The 16797-nt window shown below is 50.2% G+C and overlaps 1 long non-coding RNA gene across 1 annotated transcript; it reads left to right on the forward strand.

Moving 5' to 3' along the window:
* Positions 1-551: 551 nt before the first annotated feature.
* On the forward strand, positions 552-6024 carry LOC148002789 (uncharacterized). Its single transcript, XR_015632372.1, has 3 exons — positions 552-824; positions 2651-2946; positions 3648-6024. It is a non-coding gene; the product is annotated as an uncharacterized LOC148002789 (long non-coding RNA).
* The last annotated feature ends 10773 nt before the right edge of the window (positions 6025-16797 follow it).

Raw genomic sequence — 16797 nt, forward strand, 5'->3', positions numbered from 1 at the left:
GGAGGGGGAGGTGGTGGTTTCGGTTGTGGAATTATCTGGTTCAATGGTTCTCAACCTTCCTAATGCTGATACCCTTTAATTCAGTTCTTCACGTTGTCACGACCCCCAACCATTTATCTATTTCACTGCTACTTCATAACTGTAATTTTGCTACTGTTATGAATTGTAACGAAAATATCTGATATACAGGATTTCTGCTATGCTCCCCCTAAGGGATTGAGCTCCACAGATTAAGAACTACTGGTCTAGATCAAGTTGGCCGGTAGGGGGGTTATCTTGATAGTTCATTGAAATGGTATTACTCTCCTGAATGGGAGCAGTAATCAGAGCAAACAGCAGCGTGGGTACATCCGCAGTCTCTCTCTCCTCTTGACCGTGGATGTGACACTCTAAGCTCCAGTTGTGACTTCCATGCAATGGTGGCTGTACTTGCAACAGTGAGCTGAATAAAGCCTTCGCCCTCACAGTTGCTTTCCGTCAGGATATCTTACCACAGCGATGGAAATGAAACCCGAACAAAGGGGTAGCACGCTGTGGAGCCGCACGGGCGGAAGTGACGTGGCAGGGAGCATTCATTGGATGGATTAGGCCCTGCCGGGTACCTGACTCTGGCCCCCAGAAAGGAAGAACCAGATCTTCTATTTGCGGTCTTTTACGACAGCATCCACACACGGATTATTAACTTTGTGGCAATCCCAAACAGCGGTCCTGAGCTACCTAGCTCATAATGTGTTTCGAAGGTTACCCACCCCACCCCCGCGCTGTGGGAGAGCCTTGGTGTCCACTCTGCTGTCCTTGGAGACGATGCAGCCTGTGAACCACTGGTACGGATCTGTGCTGCCTGTTTGTTGTTCTGAAGCCATGGAACAGAGAAAAGAATGGAACCTTCCATTCCTGTTCCTGGCAGCAGAGGGTCCCAGGAATGTGAGTCTGGTGAGAAGGCAGGGTTGCTGTGGGTACAGACCACCCTTCCAGCTCACAGGCAAGCTCCCGGATGCCTACAGGCATGAGAAGCGATGATGGCACTCGTGGGCTCTAACCTCGAGGTCATCTTAAGATGCTTCAGTGCCAACCTCCTGATACCTTGCATAAGCATCAAGTCTTACCAAAGGACCTGCCCCCAAGATCTTCCCCGTGGGCTTAGGTACTGCTCATATGTCATAGGGCCGTGTTGTTGTCCTTGTTGTGGGTTTGTCTGTCTGTCTTTCCTTTCCTGTTCTTTGCTCAGCTGGGGATGGAAGCCATGTCCTTTCACATGCCAAGCAGGTGCAGGACGCTTTTAACTCTGAGAAGCAGCAGGTCACCAGACTCACAGAGAAGAGGGACAAGAAATGCTGAAAACTAAACAAGTGCAGAATTGCCACGTGACTCAGCAGCTAGGCCCCTAGGCCTGTGACTCAGCAGCTAGGCCCCTAGGCCTGTGACTCAGCAGCTAGGCCCCTAGGCCTGTACCAAGCAAGACACACACTCATGGGTCCACATAAAACCCTGTACCTGAGAGTTTCTGTTGGGTTGACGGTGATGCTCTGGGACCAAAGGGGCTGTGCAGGGGTCACTGTATCAAATGCCAGATGTTGTTCACTTGATGCAGGGAATACATGGACTGAGGGGATGGCCCATGGAGTGCTTGAGCAAACATGAGAACCTGAGTTGGATCCTCAGAATCCAAATTTAGAAACAAAAACCAAAAAACAAAAACAGGGGCTGGAAACATGGTTCCGTAGTTAGGAGCGTGTATTGTTCTTGCAAAGGATGGGAGTTCAAGTTCCAGCACCCACATCAGCTGGCTCCTAATCACCCATCACTCAGCTCCAGGGAGATCTAGCGCCCTCTTCTGGCCATCATGGGCACAGCAGTCATGTGCACATAACCCTTCACACACACACACACACACACACACACACACACACACACACATACACACACACACAAACACACACACGCACACACACACATGCACACACCCATGTGTGTGCTCACACACATGCACCAATGAATACTAGAGTTACACACACACACACACACACACACACCATGCAGCAGCAGCAGCAGCCAGTAGCTGCTCTACAGAAGAGGCAGGAAGTCCCCTGGGCCTCTTCAGAGAAACGGCCCCGCTGAGATCAAAGACAGAGGATGAAGGTCTTGCTGGTACAGCATCCTCCTTGCTGGTACCTCATCCTCCAACCTGTGCCTCCTGCACTTCGCTGCACTTTCTTTCATCCCATTCCACACGTCCCTCACATCCTCCCATCCCAAACTCTGCTGAGCGCAGCCTTTGATTTCTCATGTTCAGGGGCTCTCCCTTCCTGCCATTAGTAGGGAATCGCCACACACACGGAACAGTGCTGGTTAAGAGGCCAAGGATACAACCCAACAGGGCTGTACCACAAACCTCTCCCCGAGTTCTCTCCTCCCTTGCTGATCTGTGTCTGCAAGCCTGGATCACACGGGGAGGTGCTTTGATGGGCAGTATGGTCTCCAGCCCGTAGAGAAACAAAGTCCCTACAGACATGTCAGCTAGCCTCCATAGTGACAAAAAAGCATGACTTCGGTGTGCGTTCCACTCCTGTCCCCAGCTCCTGACCCTGTCGGGTCATTCACTGCTGTTTAGAGCCTTGACAAATGAAGACACAGGCATCTCCTGTTCTAGGTGACAGAGGAGACCCTCGGTCTGCAGACACTTATCTCCACTCTCCAGAAATGGCAAGTGCTGGATTGGCTGCTGGGGGAGGAATTTCGGTAGCAGAACACCTGACCGGCACGCGTGACGTCCGAGGTCCATCCCCAATAATAGGGGTGAAATCTGCAGTCAAGTGCTGAGCCGAAGCACCGCGTGCCAGCCATGTCTGACCTACTGTGTTCAGCAGGTCCCATTCATCATGGAGCGGTGATATGCAGACCCACAGTTTCAAAACCAAAGGTATCCAAGGACAGAGCTTATCTGAGGTTGGTCCTCAAGAACCTCTTCCTCTCCTCTTCCCTCCTCTCCTCTTCCCTCCTCTTCCCTCCCCTCCCCTCTTCTCCTCTCCACTCCCTTCCTCTCTCCTATTTTCTCCTGCCCCCCTCCCCCGGGAAATGGCCACAGATCAGACCCTTTGGGTCCCGCCTGTCAGAGTTCCAGGACAACTCACAGACACCTTGGAATGCTCTTCCGCACAACTGTCCACTAAACAGTTAGCCCTGGTCGAGAAAATCCAGACCCATCCTAATGTTTGGTCAATCACCATTAATATAGCAGCAAGGTCTGTTAAGAAAAACTCCTTCTGGAAAAAAAGAATGGAGTCTCTGGCCTGAGTAGAGACCTTGGTCAGTTGGGCTGACCAAGGGGCTACTCCTAGGAAGGTGGGCTCACCCGAAGCCATGATAAAGAGTTAGGAGCGGGGTTGGGGATTTAGCTCAGAGGTAGTGCGCTTGCCTAGCAAGCGCAAGGCCCTGGGTTCAGTCCCCAGCTCCGGAAAAAAAAAAAGAGGAACAATTTTTTCTTTAATGAGATTCTGTACCTGCCCTTCCCAGAACTCCTGCCCCACCCTCTTGCTCCTGCTCCCAGCGCAGTCTGTATGAGCTGAGCACCCAGGAGCTGTGGCTGGGTCAGCCTACCTTTCTGAGTCCCAGGTCAGAAACAACTTTTTTTTTCCTGTCTCTTCCAGATGCTGGCCAGAACCTGAGTCTGCTTTTTCGGATGCTTTGGGCTTCCTTTTCTCTGAAGCACCCTCTCTGCCACATGGACACCTGTCTGCCATTCCCTATCTCCTCCTATGGGTCACTGCTGAGGGCCAATGCTACCAGCTCAGAGGGGGCCCTCTAAACTCCAGGTTTTCTAAACTCTGGTCCAATTGCTCTGTTTGAGTGTGTGTGTGTGTGTGTGTGTGTGTGTGTGTGTGTGTGTGTGTGTGTGCGTGTGTGCATGTGTGCGACCATGTGAGTGCGTGTGTGTTGTGTTTGCTATTAGCGGGATCCCGGGTCGATACGTATCTCACACAGGAGACAGAGGAATCGACCCCGAGCTTCCAAACTCGGGGGTTTATATAGGGGAGGTTAGGGGCATTCTCGCGGTTACACATGATTGGTCAATTCAAATGGTGCACAGTTACTTTCGGCGCGAAATTACATCAGCAAGGAGTACGTGCTCTCTAGCAGCTCGGCAGCGCAGGTAGGGTGGTTCATCTCACTCAGGGGGGTGACATCCTTGGGGCTGGTAGCTGGTTCGGCAAGTCCTATCTCTGGCTCTCCCTCAGGCACGTCCGGCCCTGCACATTTGGACTCTGACAATGAGTAACCTTTTTAAAACTCTAGTTCTACAGTTCTTTTTTTTTTTTTTTTTGGTTCTTTTTTTCAGAGCTGGGGACCGAACCCAGGGCCTTGCCCTTGCTAGGCAAGCGCTCTACCACTGAGCTAAATCCCCAGCCCCTAGTTCTACAGTTCTTAATGAGAAAGGCAGTCCTTGGTTCCAAACTGTTTACTTCTCGTTCACCAAGTTGAATAGGTACACACCACTTCTTTGAGGTGGACCAGAGATTTACCTTTTGCAGGAAGGGATGTTTGGGAAGGGGAGCTTATTGGCTAAACCCTCAGAGCCCATCTAGATTCCTCATTAGCATGGAGAACTAGCATGTGTCATGTGACCAGTGGTCATGTTCTTTATGAGACAGTTGTGGCCACGTGTTCCAGGCCGGGAATCTGTTGGGGAGTAGGTGAAACACCTACCATCCTCAGGTGGGTGCTGGGGTTTCTGAACCCACTCGACCTTACCAAGTTTCCCGGCATGGTCTACTGCCACACATTCTGGATCAGGAGAAAGAAACCCTGAGTGGCAAACTGGCCCCGCAGGGTGTACTTAATCAATGCGCACCGGAACAGTAACACTAACCACACCTCTGCACTGTAGGACCCGGGATCCTCACAGGTTGCCTTCCTTGCCTCTGAGCCACCAGCTCTTGCCGGATAGCTTGACTCCACGTGTATCCTGTTCCCCGTGGCTGTGGTTGGAAGCTGTGCTCTCAGACCCCATTCATCTAACCCCATCAGAGAACAGACTGGGCATGCTCAAGGCCGGCAGACTTGTAATTCTAGTTGTTATTTAAGTGCTATTTAGTTAGTTGTTTAAGTGCGAGTGTGTGTGCGTGTGTGTGTGTATTTATGTTGGGGAGAGGCATAGCTATTTATGCACGCATGTCGGTGAAAGCCACATGTCATTCTTCTGAACACCGTCTACCTCCTTTGAGATGGTGTCTCTCGTTAGTCTGTAGGTCACCATTTAAGTTAGACTGGTTGGCCACTGAGCCCCAGAGATCTTCCCATGTCCACTTCCCCATCGCTGGGGTTACAAGTGTACTCACGGCCATGGTCAGCTTCCTTCTGTAGGCGCTGGACGTCTAACTCTGGTCCTCATGGGAACACAGCAAGAGCTTCACCAATCGAGCCAGCCCTATGGCCCCAGCCCTCCCCTTTCTGAGACTCTTCCTGTCTCAGGCTCTTGAGTGCTGAGATTACAGATGTGCACCATCATGCCTGGCTTTCCCTCTATTTCTCTGCATATGGCGTCGGATCAAATTTGCCGGGCAATGAAGGGGAGAAGAGCGGGTTGGAAACGATTAATTTCTTTCATGAAGCAAAATATTTTCCAGGTTTCTATGCTTTGCTCAAGACACACAGGCACTTGAGGGCTTTGGGGGTGGGGGGGTTTCTCTATTTCTAAATCAACGTCCCTGCCATGGCTTTCTTTGCCTTTCCTCCTCCATCTTGTCCTGTGGCCACTGCTGAGGGCTAACGGCCGCCTGCTCAGGGAGTGAGGGGGGTCTTCAAACCAATTGCCCTTGAGCTTCTGTTTGAGCGCATATGAACACCCACATGCTGTGTGTGTGTGTGTGTGTGTGTGTGTGTGTGTGTGTGTGTGTTCACACATACCACTACGTGCTTATGGAGATCAGAGGACAGCTTTTTGGGAGCCAGTTCTCTCCTTCCACTGCATGGAGCCTGGGATTAAATTCACGTTGTCAGGTTTAGCAACAAGTTTTTGGTACGGTTTTTGTTGTTGTTTGTTTTTGTTTTTCACTCACTCAGCCCTTCAGAAAATGTACTTGGGGACAAAATCCCTCCAGGACTTCAAGTTAGGACAAAAACAAATGCACCAAGTAAAGAAAGAGTCTTGTGGACATCCTAATCCATTATCTTCTCCAGATAGGAATACCTAATGAATATGGGGAGGGGCCTGGAATTTAGGATTCCCTGGAGACTCCGCCCCGATGACATCATGTTACCTAGAAAACCCACTCTAGCCCGGCCTGCCAAGGAGAGGCTGTGTGGCAAGGCTGTGGGTTTTGGTCCCATTCTAAAGCGCAGCACTTTCAACGTGGGACGCCAAGCTCATGGCCCGGCTCAGACGAGACAGAAGAGAAAGTGCCTTCTCGGGTGCATGATAAGAAGCTCAGAGAATGGGGGTGGGAGACAAGGACAAGGACAGTTAAGGACCCTCCTGGCTGCTGGCAACAGGGAGACAAAGCTGGTTAGTGAGAAGTTGTGTAAGCAGGAATCAAAAACCAGGGACCCCATTTGGCTGAGAACCAGGAGACTCTATCCTCCAGAGGACGTTAAGCCATGTCCAAAGACAACTCAGGGACAGGGCTGGCCTTGGGTGGGTGGAGCCTGAGGACTGTCAGGGACCTCCGTGCATGGCGTTAGGCAGCTAGGCAAATATTAGAAAGTTTAGAGGCTGCTGAGGATGGACTCAGTGGCCGTTTCTCAAACTCCGTTCCCCATTTCTCTAGGAAAGAGAAACAACACAATTTTCTCCTTAAGATTTAAATTACTGGGGTTGGGGATTTAGCTCAGTGGTAGAGCGCTTGCCTTGCAAGCACAAGGCCCTGGGTTCGGTCCCCAGCTCCGGAAAAAAAAGAAAAAAAAAGATTTAAATTACTAAAGAAAAGCGAGGCTGGCCTCGCTTAGACTCCTTTAGGGCAAAGCTACTTCCTGGTCAAAAAAGTGGAACCTACCTACCTCACCCCTGTATGGAAAGACCACCTTATTACCTGTTTACATGACAGGGACATTATACACCAGTGCCCCTCCCTTAACCTTAAGAGTTAGTCCAGCTGGACCTGTCAATCACCTGGCCAAGACCTGGTAAAAAGATGGGAAGAGTGATTACCCCTTTAATGAGATAATGTGGGCTGGAGAGATGGCTCAGCGGTTAAGAGCACCCGACTGCTCTTCCAGAGGTCCTGAGTTCAATTCCCGGCAACCACATGGTGGCTCACAACCATCTGTAAAGAGATCTGATGCCCTCTTCTGGTGTATCTGAAAACAGCTACAGTGTACTTATATATAATAAATGAATAAATCTAAAAAAAAAAAAAAAAGAGATAATGTATTCAATCTTCCCCAAAGCCCGCCCTCGATACAGCCATTTACAGAGTCCCGGCCTGACAACTTTTTCTTTTCCTTCTGTTTCTTCTTATTTTCTTCTTTTTCTTTTTTTCTTTTTTTTAATTTTTTTCTTTCTTTTTTTCGGAGCTGGGGACCGAACCCACGGCCTTGCTCTACCACTGAGCTAAATCCCCAACCCCCTTTTTTTTTTATTTTATTTATCGTATGCATGCTCTGCTGCATATACATCTGCAGGCCAGAAGAGGGCATCAGACTCCCTTATAGACAGATGGCTGTGAGCCACCATGTGGTTGCTGGGAATTGAACTCAGGACCTCTGGAAGAGCAGTCAGTACTCTTAACCACTGAGCCATCCCTCCAGCCATTTCTTGTTCTTTCAGATACTGACCACAAGACTACATGTGCGTTCCCTGACACTCTGGACTTTCTCATCCTCTGAAATCCCACTGTCCTACCTACCCCGTCCACCATATTTGCTCACCTCCCTTGCTGAACCTTAGACCCTAACTCAAAAGGCAGGCTTCTGCTCTTTCTCTCACCCATCTCTGTCCCCCTGGCAGCTTCCAAGAGTCGCTTCTTGTCTGCCCTGCTGTTTTCTCTCACATTCTAATAAAATCGTCTTTTAGTCTATCTTTAAATCCTCGTATTAATGATCCTAAGAACGCAAGAGAAAACCAACTTCTCCAGTAGCATGAGACCTGCCGTGGCCCCTGGCAGCGGTCTCCTGGTCTCCCACCTGCTGTAGGGTCTGGTCTGAGGCAAGATGGAAGCCACTAACACCCAGCTGGAAACAGCCGTCCTTGCTGTTTATAGCTCCCTTCTCTGTAGGAGGACGCTGGGGCGACACCCACAACCCTGGGGTTCGTTTTTTATGACATACTCTCTGGCTGAGGGTACACGAGGGTCCTTCTTTTTGTAATCCTTTTCAAGATTTTTAGTGTTTTTTAAAGCCGTTTATTTCGTGATTTATTTACTTACTTATTAGTGCTCTGTGTTTGAACGTTTAGTCTGCATGTATTCATCATTTGTGTCCCGGATGCCTGTGGAAGTCAGAAAAAAACGCATTAAATCTCCCAGAACTGGAATCACAGGCAATCATGAGCTGCTGTGCGGGTGCTGGGAACAGAACCCGGGTTCTCTGCAAGGGCAGTGAGTGCTCTAACCACTGAGCCACATCTCCTCCAGTCCCCCACCTTGAATATTGTTTTAATTTATGTATTTATTTATTTTTGTGGGAGCGCAGGGGTGTGTGTGCCACAGAACGCGTGCACAGGCTAGAGGACAATTTGGGGGGCTGGTTCTCTTCATCCGCTGTGGACTCCAGGGATCGGATTCAGTCAGGCTTAGTGGCAAGAGCTTCTGGCTGCTTTTATCTCTGGCTTTTTAGGATGTTGCTGTCTGTAGGTCCATGTCTATATGCAGGCGAGGACCGGCACAAGTTAGGTCAAGGCCATGATTGGACAGTAAAAATGTTAGGCGGGGACAAAGCTTTTGCAAGGTGAGAGAGAAGGGAAAGTGAGAAAATCAAGATGGAGATAGAGAAGGATGACCCAGATCTGGGTGATCTTGAATGGCCCTACGTAGTTATGTGTATTTCTTAAGGGATGGATTTCTATAGGTCAATTTATCTCATCTAGGTGGGCAGTTTACATCCTTATCAATTGGTTGTGAGTTTATTGTGTGGATGTATTGTGATTGATAATTTTACATATAAATCTGATTGATAAATTACAGTTCATTGAGTCATGGTTTCCCTGGGTTGTTGGGAGTGTGAGCAGAGTCCGTGCTGGGCTTCTAGAGCCCTGATTTTACCGGGTAGCTGGAACCAGAGAGTTCACGGCTAGTAGAGAGCCGCCGGGAGACTAACCAGAGATAAATTATGGTTAGTTCCATATGGCCAGAACTAACTCTAGAAACCAGTGTGGCAAGGTGCCATGCTGGAACAGTTCGTGGACCGCCTGGGTCAGAGAGTACTGGGGGACAGTGTGGAACCACTAAGATAGAGGTACCCTGCAGTGCCATGTGACCCCACAGGTGCCCGTGCTATCAAGGGATAAAAGGTCAGCTAAGATATTTACCACAGCATCGTCTGTCTCTGTGTCTATGTGTCTCTCCGTGTCTCTCTCTGTCTTCATATGTGTGTGTGTGTGTGCGTATACACACATGTGCATATACATACATATACAAGCCAGGGTGGTCTTAAATGGCCCTAGGTAGTTATGTGTATTTCTTAAGGGATGGATTTCTATAGGTCAATTTATGCAAGCCAGGACCTAGTACATAAGCTATCAGCTAGTCTATAACCCAGCTTCTATTTTCTGTTTTAAGGGCAATGACTCTAAGGCAGTGAGGGCAGATGCTGTTCAGGGCTGGAGAGGTGGCTCAGCTTTTAAGAATGCCTGGGTTTGGCTCCCAGCACCCATATCGGGCAGCTTACACTCTGTAATTCCTGTTCTAGGGTCTAGAGGGTGTTTGACATCATTGGGCCTTCTCTGTGTGCCTGTCACACACACACACACACACACACACACACACACACACACAAATAAAAACAAAAATAAATCTTTTAAAAGGTATTATGTTGTTATGTTACAGTCCACTCAAAGTAAGGTCAGGCACTCTCAGGAGTGTCCTGGTAGCCACTGGCAACCCCTGCGAGGGAGCACCCGAGGTGGGCCGGCTCGTCACCCTGCCTGTAGCTAGCTTCACCGTACCATCTTTATCACCAACACCGTAGTAATTACTTATTTGTGACCAAATACCCACATAAAACTACTTCAGTAAAGAGAGACTTATTTTGGCTTGTGGTTTGAGTGGATACAGTCAGCATGGTGGGGAGGCTTGTGGCAGGGCAGCTCTGGGCAGATCAGGGAGAAAGCAGAGGCACATGTGGGTGCTCAGTTGGCTTCTTGCTTTGTCTCGTTTTATTCAATTAGAGACTCATCCCATGAGATGGTGATGCCCACACCCAGTATAGGCTTCCCTACCGAGCTTTCCCCCCAGAAAACATGCTCATAGACACTTAGGGATGTGTCTCCTGGGTGACTCCATCCGGTCAAGTTGGCAATTAACTACCACCATTGTCATTATCATTACCACCATCACCATAACCACCACCATCACCTCCATCACTATCACTGTCACCATCACCATCACCACCATCACCACCATCACCACCACTACCATCATCACCACCACCACCACCACCACCATCACCATCATCATCACCACCACCACCACCACCATCACCACCATCACCACCACCATCACCACCACCACCATCATCACCACCACCACCATCACCATCACCACCACCACCACCACCACCACCATCACCACCATCACCACCACCGTGACTACCATCACCACCACCACCACCATCACCACAACCATCACCACCATCACCATCACCATCTACACCCCCCACTATCATAGTCTCCATTGTCATCGGCACTACAGTCATCTGTGATTGACACCTGCCTTTCGCCTGCATTAATTTATTTAATCTTCACACACTGTGAAATAGGAGCCATGGGCCCCAGTTCACAACTGAGGACACTGTACCACAAGAACGGCAACCGTGATATCTGGGAAGCAATGGTACAAGGATACAACCTGAAGCAGTCTGGCTCTGTCAAGGTAGACTTAGAACCTTACCAGCCCCGGCACACGGGAAGTTTGCAGCACACAGTCAGCAGACACTTTGCTTTTCTCTCCTGCCACTCCAGGGCACAGAGGTGACCCATGTCTCCACTGCTGGGAAGTAAGAGGGTGAGAGTGTTCACACAGTGTCCATCCACAGACGACAGGATCCAGACAGCCAGGCACAACATTTGGTTTGATTTTCCAAAGACAAACCAAGGAAGTTCAATGTCCGGGGGAGCAGAGCCCGTTCTTTTCTGCTTTAGATGCTAGAGAAAACCTCAGCTGGAGTTGGGGGTGGGGTGCAGACAGGCTGGGGGTCTGCCGGAAGCTGGGAGCCCACAGAAAAGAAGGGCTGAGAGAGACCCTTGCCAAATGAACTAGAAATGCATGGCCACGCCCTGCCAGCCTACATGGGGCCTCAGTAGAGGAGCATAAACCTGTCCGTCAACCTGTGTCTAAGAGACACAGGGGTTAGAGATCATTAGCGATGTCTGTTAAAAGCCAGCGGACTCCACCAACACACTAAGGACGTATCGGTGAACAGGAAACCAAAAACACGTTTTCTAGGCAGGACATAGCCTTCCTCTGTCACATTCCCCCACAGCGAATGGGGTAAGGGCCTGACGGGTAAGGGTCGGGGACTCCCGTCCTCCAGCCCCCACCTCCTGATCCAGTGCAGACCCCTGTCGCTCATCTCTACGCACCGGCACACCTGCCAAGAGCTGGCCCCCCAAGCCACAGTATCCATCCATGCCCTGTTCTGTCTTCCCGGGTAGCTTCGAACTTTAACCATGGAATCAGGGCCCTCCAAGCCGTACATGGAGCCCTGAGGAGCAAAGAAAAAGAAAGCAGCCTGCGAGGCTAAAAAAGGCCTCAGAGAACCGCTCCCTCTCCTGAGTGATGCCCTTCAGAAAGGCCCAGGAATGCCTGACGGTCCCACAGAGGGTGAGCCGGACCCCATAAACACAAGCAGACTGCCCAGGCAGGGGTGCCGCTGGGTGGAGTACGGGACCGTTGAGGGCTGAGGCCAGGAAGAAACTTAAACCCTTGGTAGACCCCAGTTCCCAAATCCAAGAGACACTTTACCGAAGGAGAGGATCTGCCTCCCTGAGATGAGGCCCCAGCTCATTGGCTTCCTCTACCGAAGCTCCGAAGACCACGCCCCACATGCCTCTTGTTCTGACTCCTGACCTCTGACCCTTGACTTTTACTCCAGTCCCTATTACCCTGCCCAAGACGGTGGCCAGTAGTAGGTGTCTAGCCTGAAGATGCGGTCACAGCTCCCATCCAAAGCCTGGACGGACGTTCAGTAGCCCCACTGAGAGCACAGACACAGTCCGCACGGACCACTGGCCCCAGGAAGTTGAGACTGGGAGTGTGAACGCCACAAGTCTCGCTTCCTTGGATCACACCCCAGGGAAGATGGAGGCAGACGACAGCTGACAAGACACTGGAGAGTTCTAGATTTTTCCTGAACCATGGTGCACATCAAACCTGGACATCACAATCTAGAAAATGCTGAAGACAGACACTGTGGGCTGTGAGAGCAGAGGTCTGGATACTCCTGGCACTAAAGGTGGTGGGCAACAAGGGAGCTTGGTGTGCCACAAAGTTAGGAATCACTGCGGTAGAACCCAGGGAGTTGGCGCTGGGAACTGACCTCGGACACAATTCCCAACCCACAAAATCCATGCACGTGAAGGTGCAAAACACACATTTCCAGGAAATCCATTAACCACTGCAGGGTCCAACAGCCACAGGATCTGGGGGACGGGGACGGGGTGAGGGGGGGAGGGGCTGCTCTTCCACATTTAGGACAGTGTAGCCCACTCAGCCTCAGGCCTCTCCATCTTCCAAAGGAGCCTGTGTGCTGTTACATTTTGGTTTTTTTTGGTTTTCCTTTGTGTATGATGTCTAGGATGGAACACAGAGTCCATGGCAGGCATACACACTACACTGTGGCTCCGGGGACACTCTGGGGACACTCTGGGGACACTCTGGGGCAAAAAGCTGAGCCCACGCATGCGCGTACTCCCCGGGATCTGTCACAGGAGGAGTCTGAGGCCAGCCAGTGTTGAGCAGCCCTCTGGCCTCCTGCCCTACTTGGAGCAAAAGGGACACGGTCTGTGAGTTGGGGTCACCCTTGTTGTCCTGCTCTCCTGGGGACTCCAAACCCCTCCTCCTCACTCAGCCAAGATGCCTGGAGACAAGACCTGCTGTGCGGAACTCTGGAAGCCCGTGTAGTTTCATTACCAAAGAGAGAGCTTAAGGAAAAGTAAGGAAAAATACAGACTCTATCCAATCAATGACATTCCTTCAAAGGGGGAGGTGGGTTTTGGTTTTTAGTTTTTGAGGTTTGCTGTGTTGTTTTTGTTTGTTTTGTTTTGTTTGAGAGAGGGGATCTCGAGTAGCCCAGGCTACCCTCTAACTTGCTATGTAACTGAGGATGACTTTGAACTTCTGATTTTTGGCCTCCACCTCCCAAGTGCTGGTAGAACTGCAGATGCATACATCTTGCTCTCTGTTGGGGGTGGTGGTTTGGGGTTCTTTGTTGGTTTTTTTGTTTTTGTTTTTAATTACACTTACTGTGCATGTATGATGGGCGTGTGCACAGGTTAGGATGTGTGTGGAATCCAAAGCACAACTTTTTTTTTTTTTGGTTCTTTTTTTCGGAGCTGGGGACCGAACCCAGGGCCTTGCGCTTCCTAGGTAAGCGCTCTACCATTGAGCTAAATCCCCAGCCCCCCAAAGCACAACTTTTGAATGTCACTTCTCTCCCTCCGCCTTGTGTGTCCCAGGGATCGAACTCGGGTCATTAGCCTTGGCAGCAAGTGCTCACACAGTGAGCTGTCCCACTGGCTCCTGGCCTGGTTTGAGTAGATATGCACGTTTGAGATTTGTATGTAGGTGGCGGTTTGGATGTGTTTGTTTTGAGACAGGGTCTGACTACCCAGGTTGGTCTAGACTCGGTATCCTCCTGCCTCAGCCTCAGTGCTGGACTCACCGATGTGCATCACCACGACCAACAACTTCTCTGATTTTTTTTAAAAGATTGATTGATTGATTGATTGATTGATTATATATAAGTATACTCTAGTTGTCTTCAGACACACCAGAAGAGGGCACCAGATCTCATTGCAGATGGTTGTGAGCCACCATGTGGTTGCTGGGATTTAAACTCGGGACCTCTGGAAGAGCAGTCAGTGCTCTCAACCACTGAGCCATCTCTCTAGCTCATTCTCTGATTTTTTGATAAAGGAATTCCGAAGTTACAAGCTGAACCTCCAGGACCTGACTATGATCTAAATGAAGCTGACATGTGGCAAGTGTCCACACTGCAGACATCTATACACAAACATAGAAGGGTGGCCCATAGACACAAAACACCCTGGGTCCAATCCTAAAGAATGTCCCCTCTGGAAGACACCGGGTGGTGGACAATGGGTTCTCTTGTTCTGATCTTCACAATGTCAAATAAACCTAACGATGAGCTCAGTAAAAATCTTGTTTGAGAATCAACCAATCAATCAATCAATAATAAATAATAAATTAATTAATAAATAATAAACAAACACATAAATGAGGCTGGAGATACAGCTCAGTGGTTAAAATCTCTTGCAGAGGACCTGAGTTCGATTCCCAGCACCCATGTGAGACTCAAAACTACACAGACACAGACACACACACACACTTTTTTAATTAAATTTTTAATTAAGAAAAGAAAGAAGGAAGGAGGACTGCCAGTCAACCAGTGGGTCACAGGTCAAATGAGGATTGTGTTCCGAGGACTTGATGCTCCGCTATCCCAGGGCTCTAGGGGTCTTGTTTCCCTGTGCCACAGCCTAGTATACCCAGACAGGCAGACCTGACAGCTGCCTGCCACATGGACCAAAGAATGAGGAACAGGTGTGGAGGGATTGGGCGCTGGGCTTCTTCCCTGGAGCTCACTTGCACCTAAGCTGAGGCTTGGCTCCCTTGGGACAGTGACAAGAGGCAGCCGAGGCCACACAGTTTTGAACATCCACCTGGCTTCCTGCTCCACTCAGAGCAAAGGGGACACAGTCTGTGTGGTATGGATGGAGTCGCTTCTGTTGCTCCATTCTCCTGAGAGCTGCACACTCCTCCCTCAGCCTGTTCTGCTACAAACCCAACTGGGGCTGCTCTGTTCTCCCTCTCACCCCTGTCCCCTCTAAAAACAAGAGCTTTTCCATTCTCAACAGGGAGGGCAAAGGCTCCCTGAATCCTGAGAGAAACCTGACAAGGCCTGCTGGGGACCTCCTCAAGAGAAGCTTGATTACTGAGTGGTGTCCTGGATGGGACCCTGAGGTGGAGGTTATCCCGGGTAACCTCTGAGGGGATACGACGAGGAACCTATGTAGTTTATAAAGATTTTCAGGGTCGGGGTCCAATCACTCCAGCAAGAAACAGGAGAGCAGCATTGAACCTGAGTGGCTAACCCAATTTCTCTGTAAATCAAATGCTGTCAAGGAGGAAGGAGAAGGAAAGGAGGAAGAGGAGGGGAGGATGAAGAGGAGGGGAGGAGGGGAGGAAAAAGAAGGGAGGAGGGGGAGGAAGAGAAGGGGAGGAGGGAAAGGAGGAGGGGAGGAGGGGAGGAAGAAGAAGGGAGGAGGATGAGAAGGGGAGGAGGGGAGGAGGGGAGGTAGAAGAAGGGAGGAGGGGGAGAAGGGGAGGAGGGGAGGTAGAAGAAGGGAGGAGGAGGAGAAGGGGAGGAGGGGAGGAGGGGAGGAAGAAGGGAGGAGGAGGAGAAGGGGAGGAGGAGGGGAGGAGGGGAGGAAGAAGGGAGGAGGAGGAGAAGGGGAGGAGGAGGGGAGGAGGGGAAGAAGAGGAGTCCTCCAAGGCTGGAGCTGCCATTCTCTGGTAAATGCCTTTTTTGCACAAGCAAGGCCCTGAGTTCACACCTAGCACAGGGACGGGGGTGGGGGGGCTATTAATTTGTTGGTGCTAGGGATATAATCTAAGGTCTTGCTCATGCCAACTGTGAATTCCTTCCTGGGTAGCAGGACTCCCTCTAATCATGCCAGCACAACAAGTAAAGACGATCCCTTATCATGAGCTGGTTGAGTCCTGGGGAACCAAGGACAGAGCTCCCAACTGGGCCGCCAACTACAGGTGCCTCAAGGATATTTCTGGCATGGTGTCCTGGGATTCAAAGACCTAGGCTCCGCAAGACAGAAGGGTAAGCAAACACACATTTAATCCCAGCAGAGGCAGAGGCAGGCAGTCTCTGAGTTCAAGGCCAACCTGGCTGATAGAGCAAATTCCAGAACAACCAGGACTACACAGAGAAACCCTGTTTTCAAAAACCCAAAATGGGCTGGAGAAATGGCTCAGAGGTTAAGAGCACTGACTGCTCTTCCAGAGGTCCTGAGTTCAAATCCCTGCAACCACATGGTGACTCACAACCATCTGTAATGAGATCTGATGCCCTCTTCCGGTGAGTCTGAAGACAGAGACCGTGTACTCAAATACATAAAATAAATATTTTTTTAAAAAGAAAGAACCCCCCCAAAAAAATAAAAACAAAGAAAGAAGAGGAAGAGGAGGAAGAAGAGGAAGAGGAGGGTCAAGTACGCTCTTGCAGCCATGCTGATTACGCACAGGATTCTCTAAGCTAGTCTCACCCAAGGAGTGTTCAGTTATATCCAACCCCTCTGCCCTCAACCAAGAGGATTGAGAAGGTAGACCGGGGAGATGACTTAGTGGTTAAGCTCTTACCTCTCTTCCAGAGGACCCAAGTTCAGTTCCCTAT

This window comes from Rattus norvegicus, chromosome 10 (genome assembly GCF_021556685.1).
Source record: "Rattus norvegicus strain SHRSP/BbbUtx chromosome 10, alternate assembly SHRSP_T2T, whole genome shotgun sequence".
In the NCBI taxonomy this organism is placed as follows: domain Eukaryota; kingdom Metazoa; phylum Chordata; class Mammalia; order Rodentia; family Muridae; genus Rattus; species Rattus norvegicus.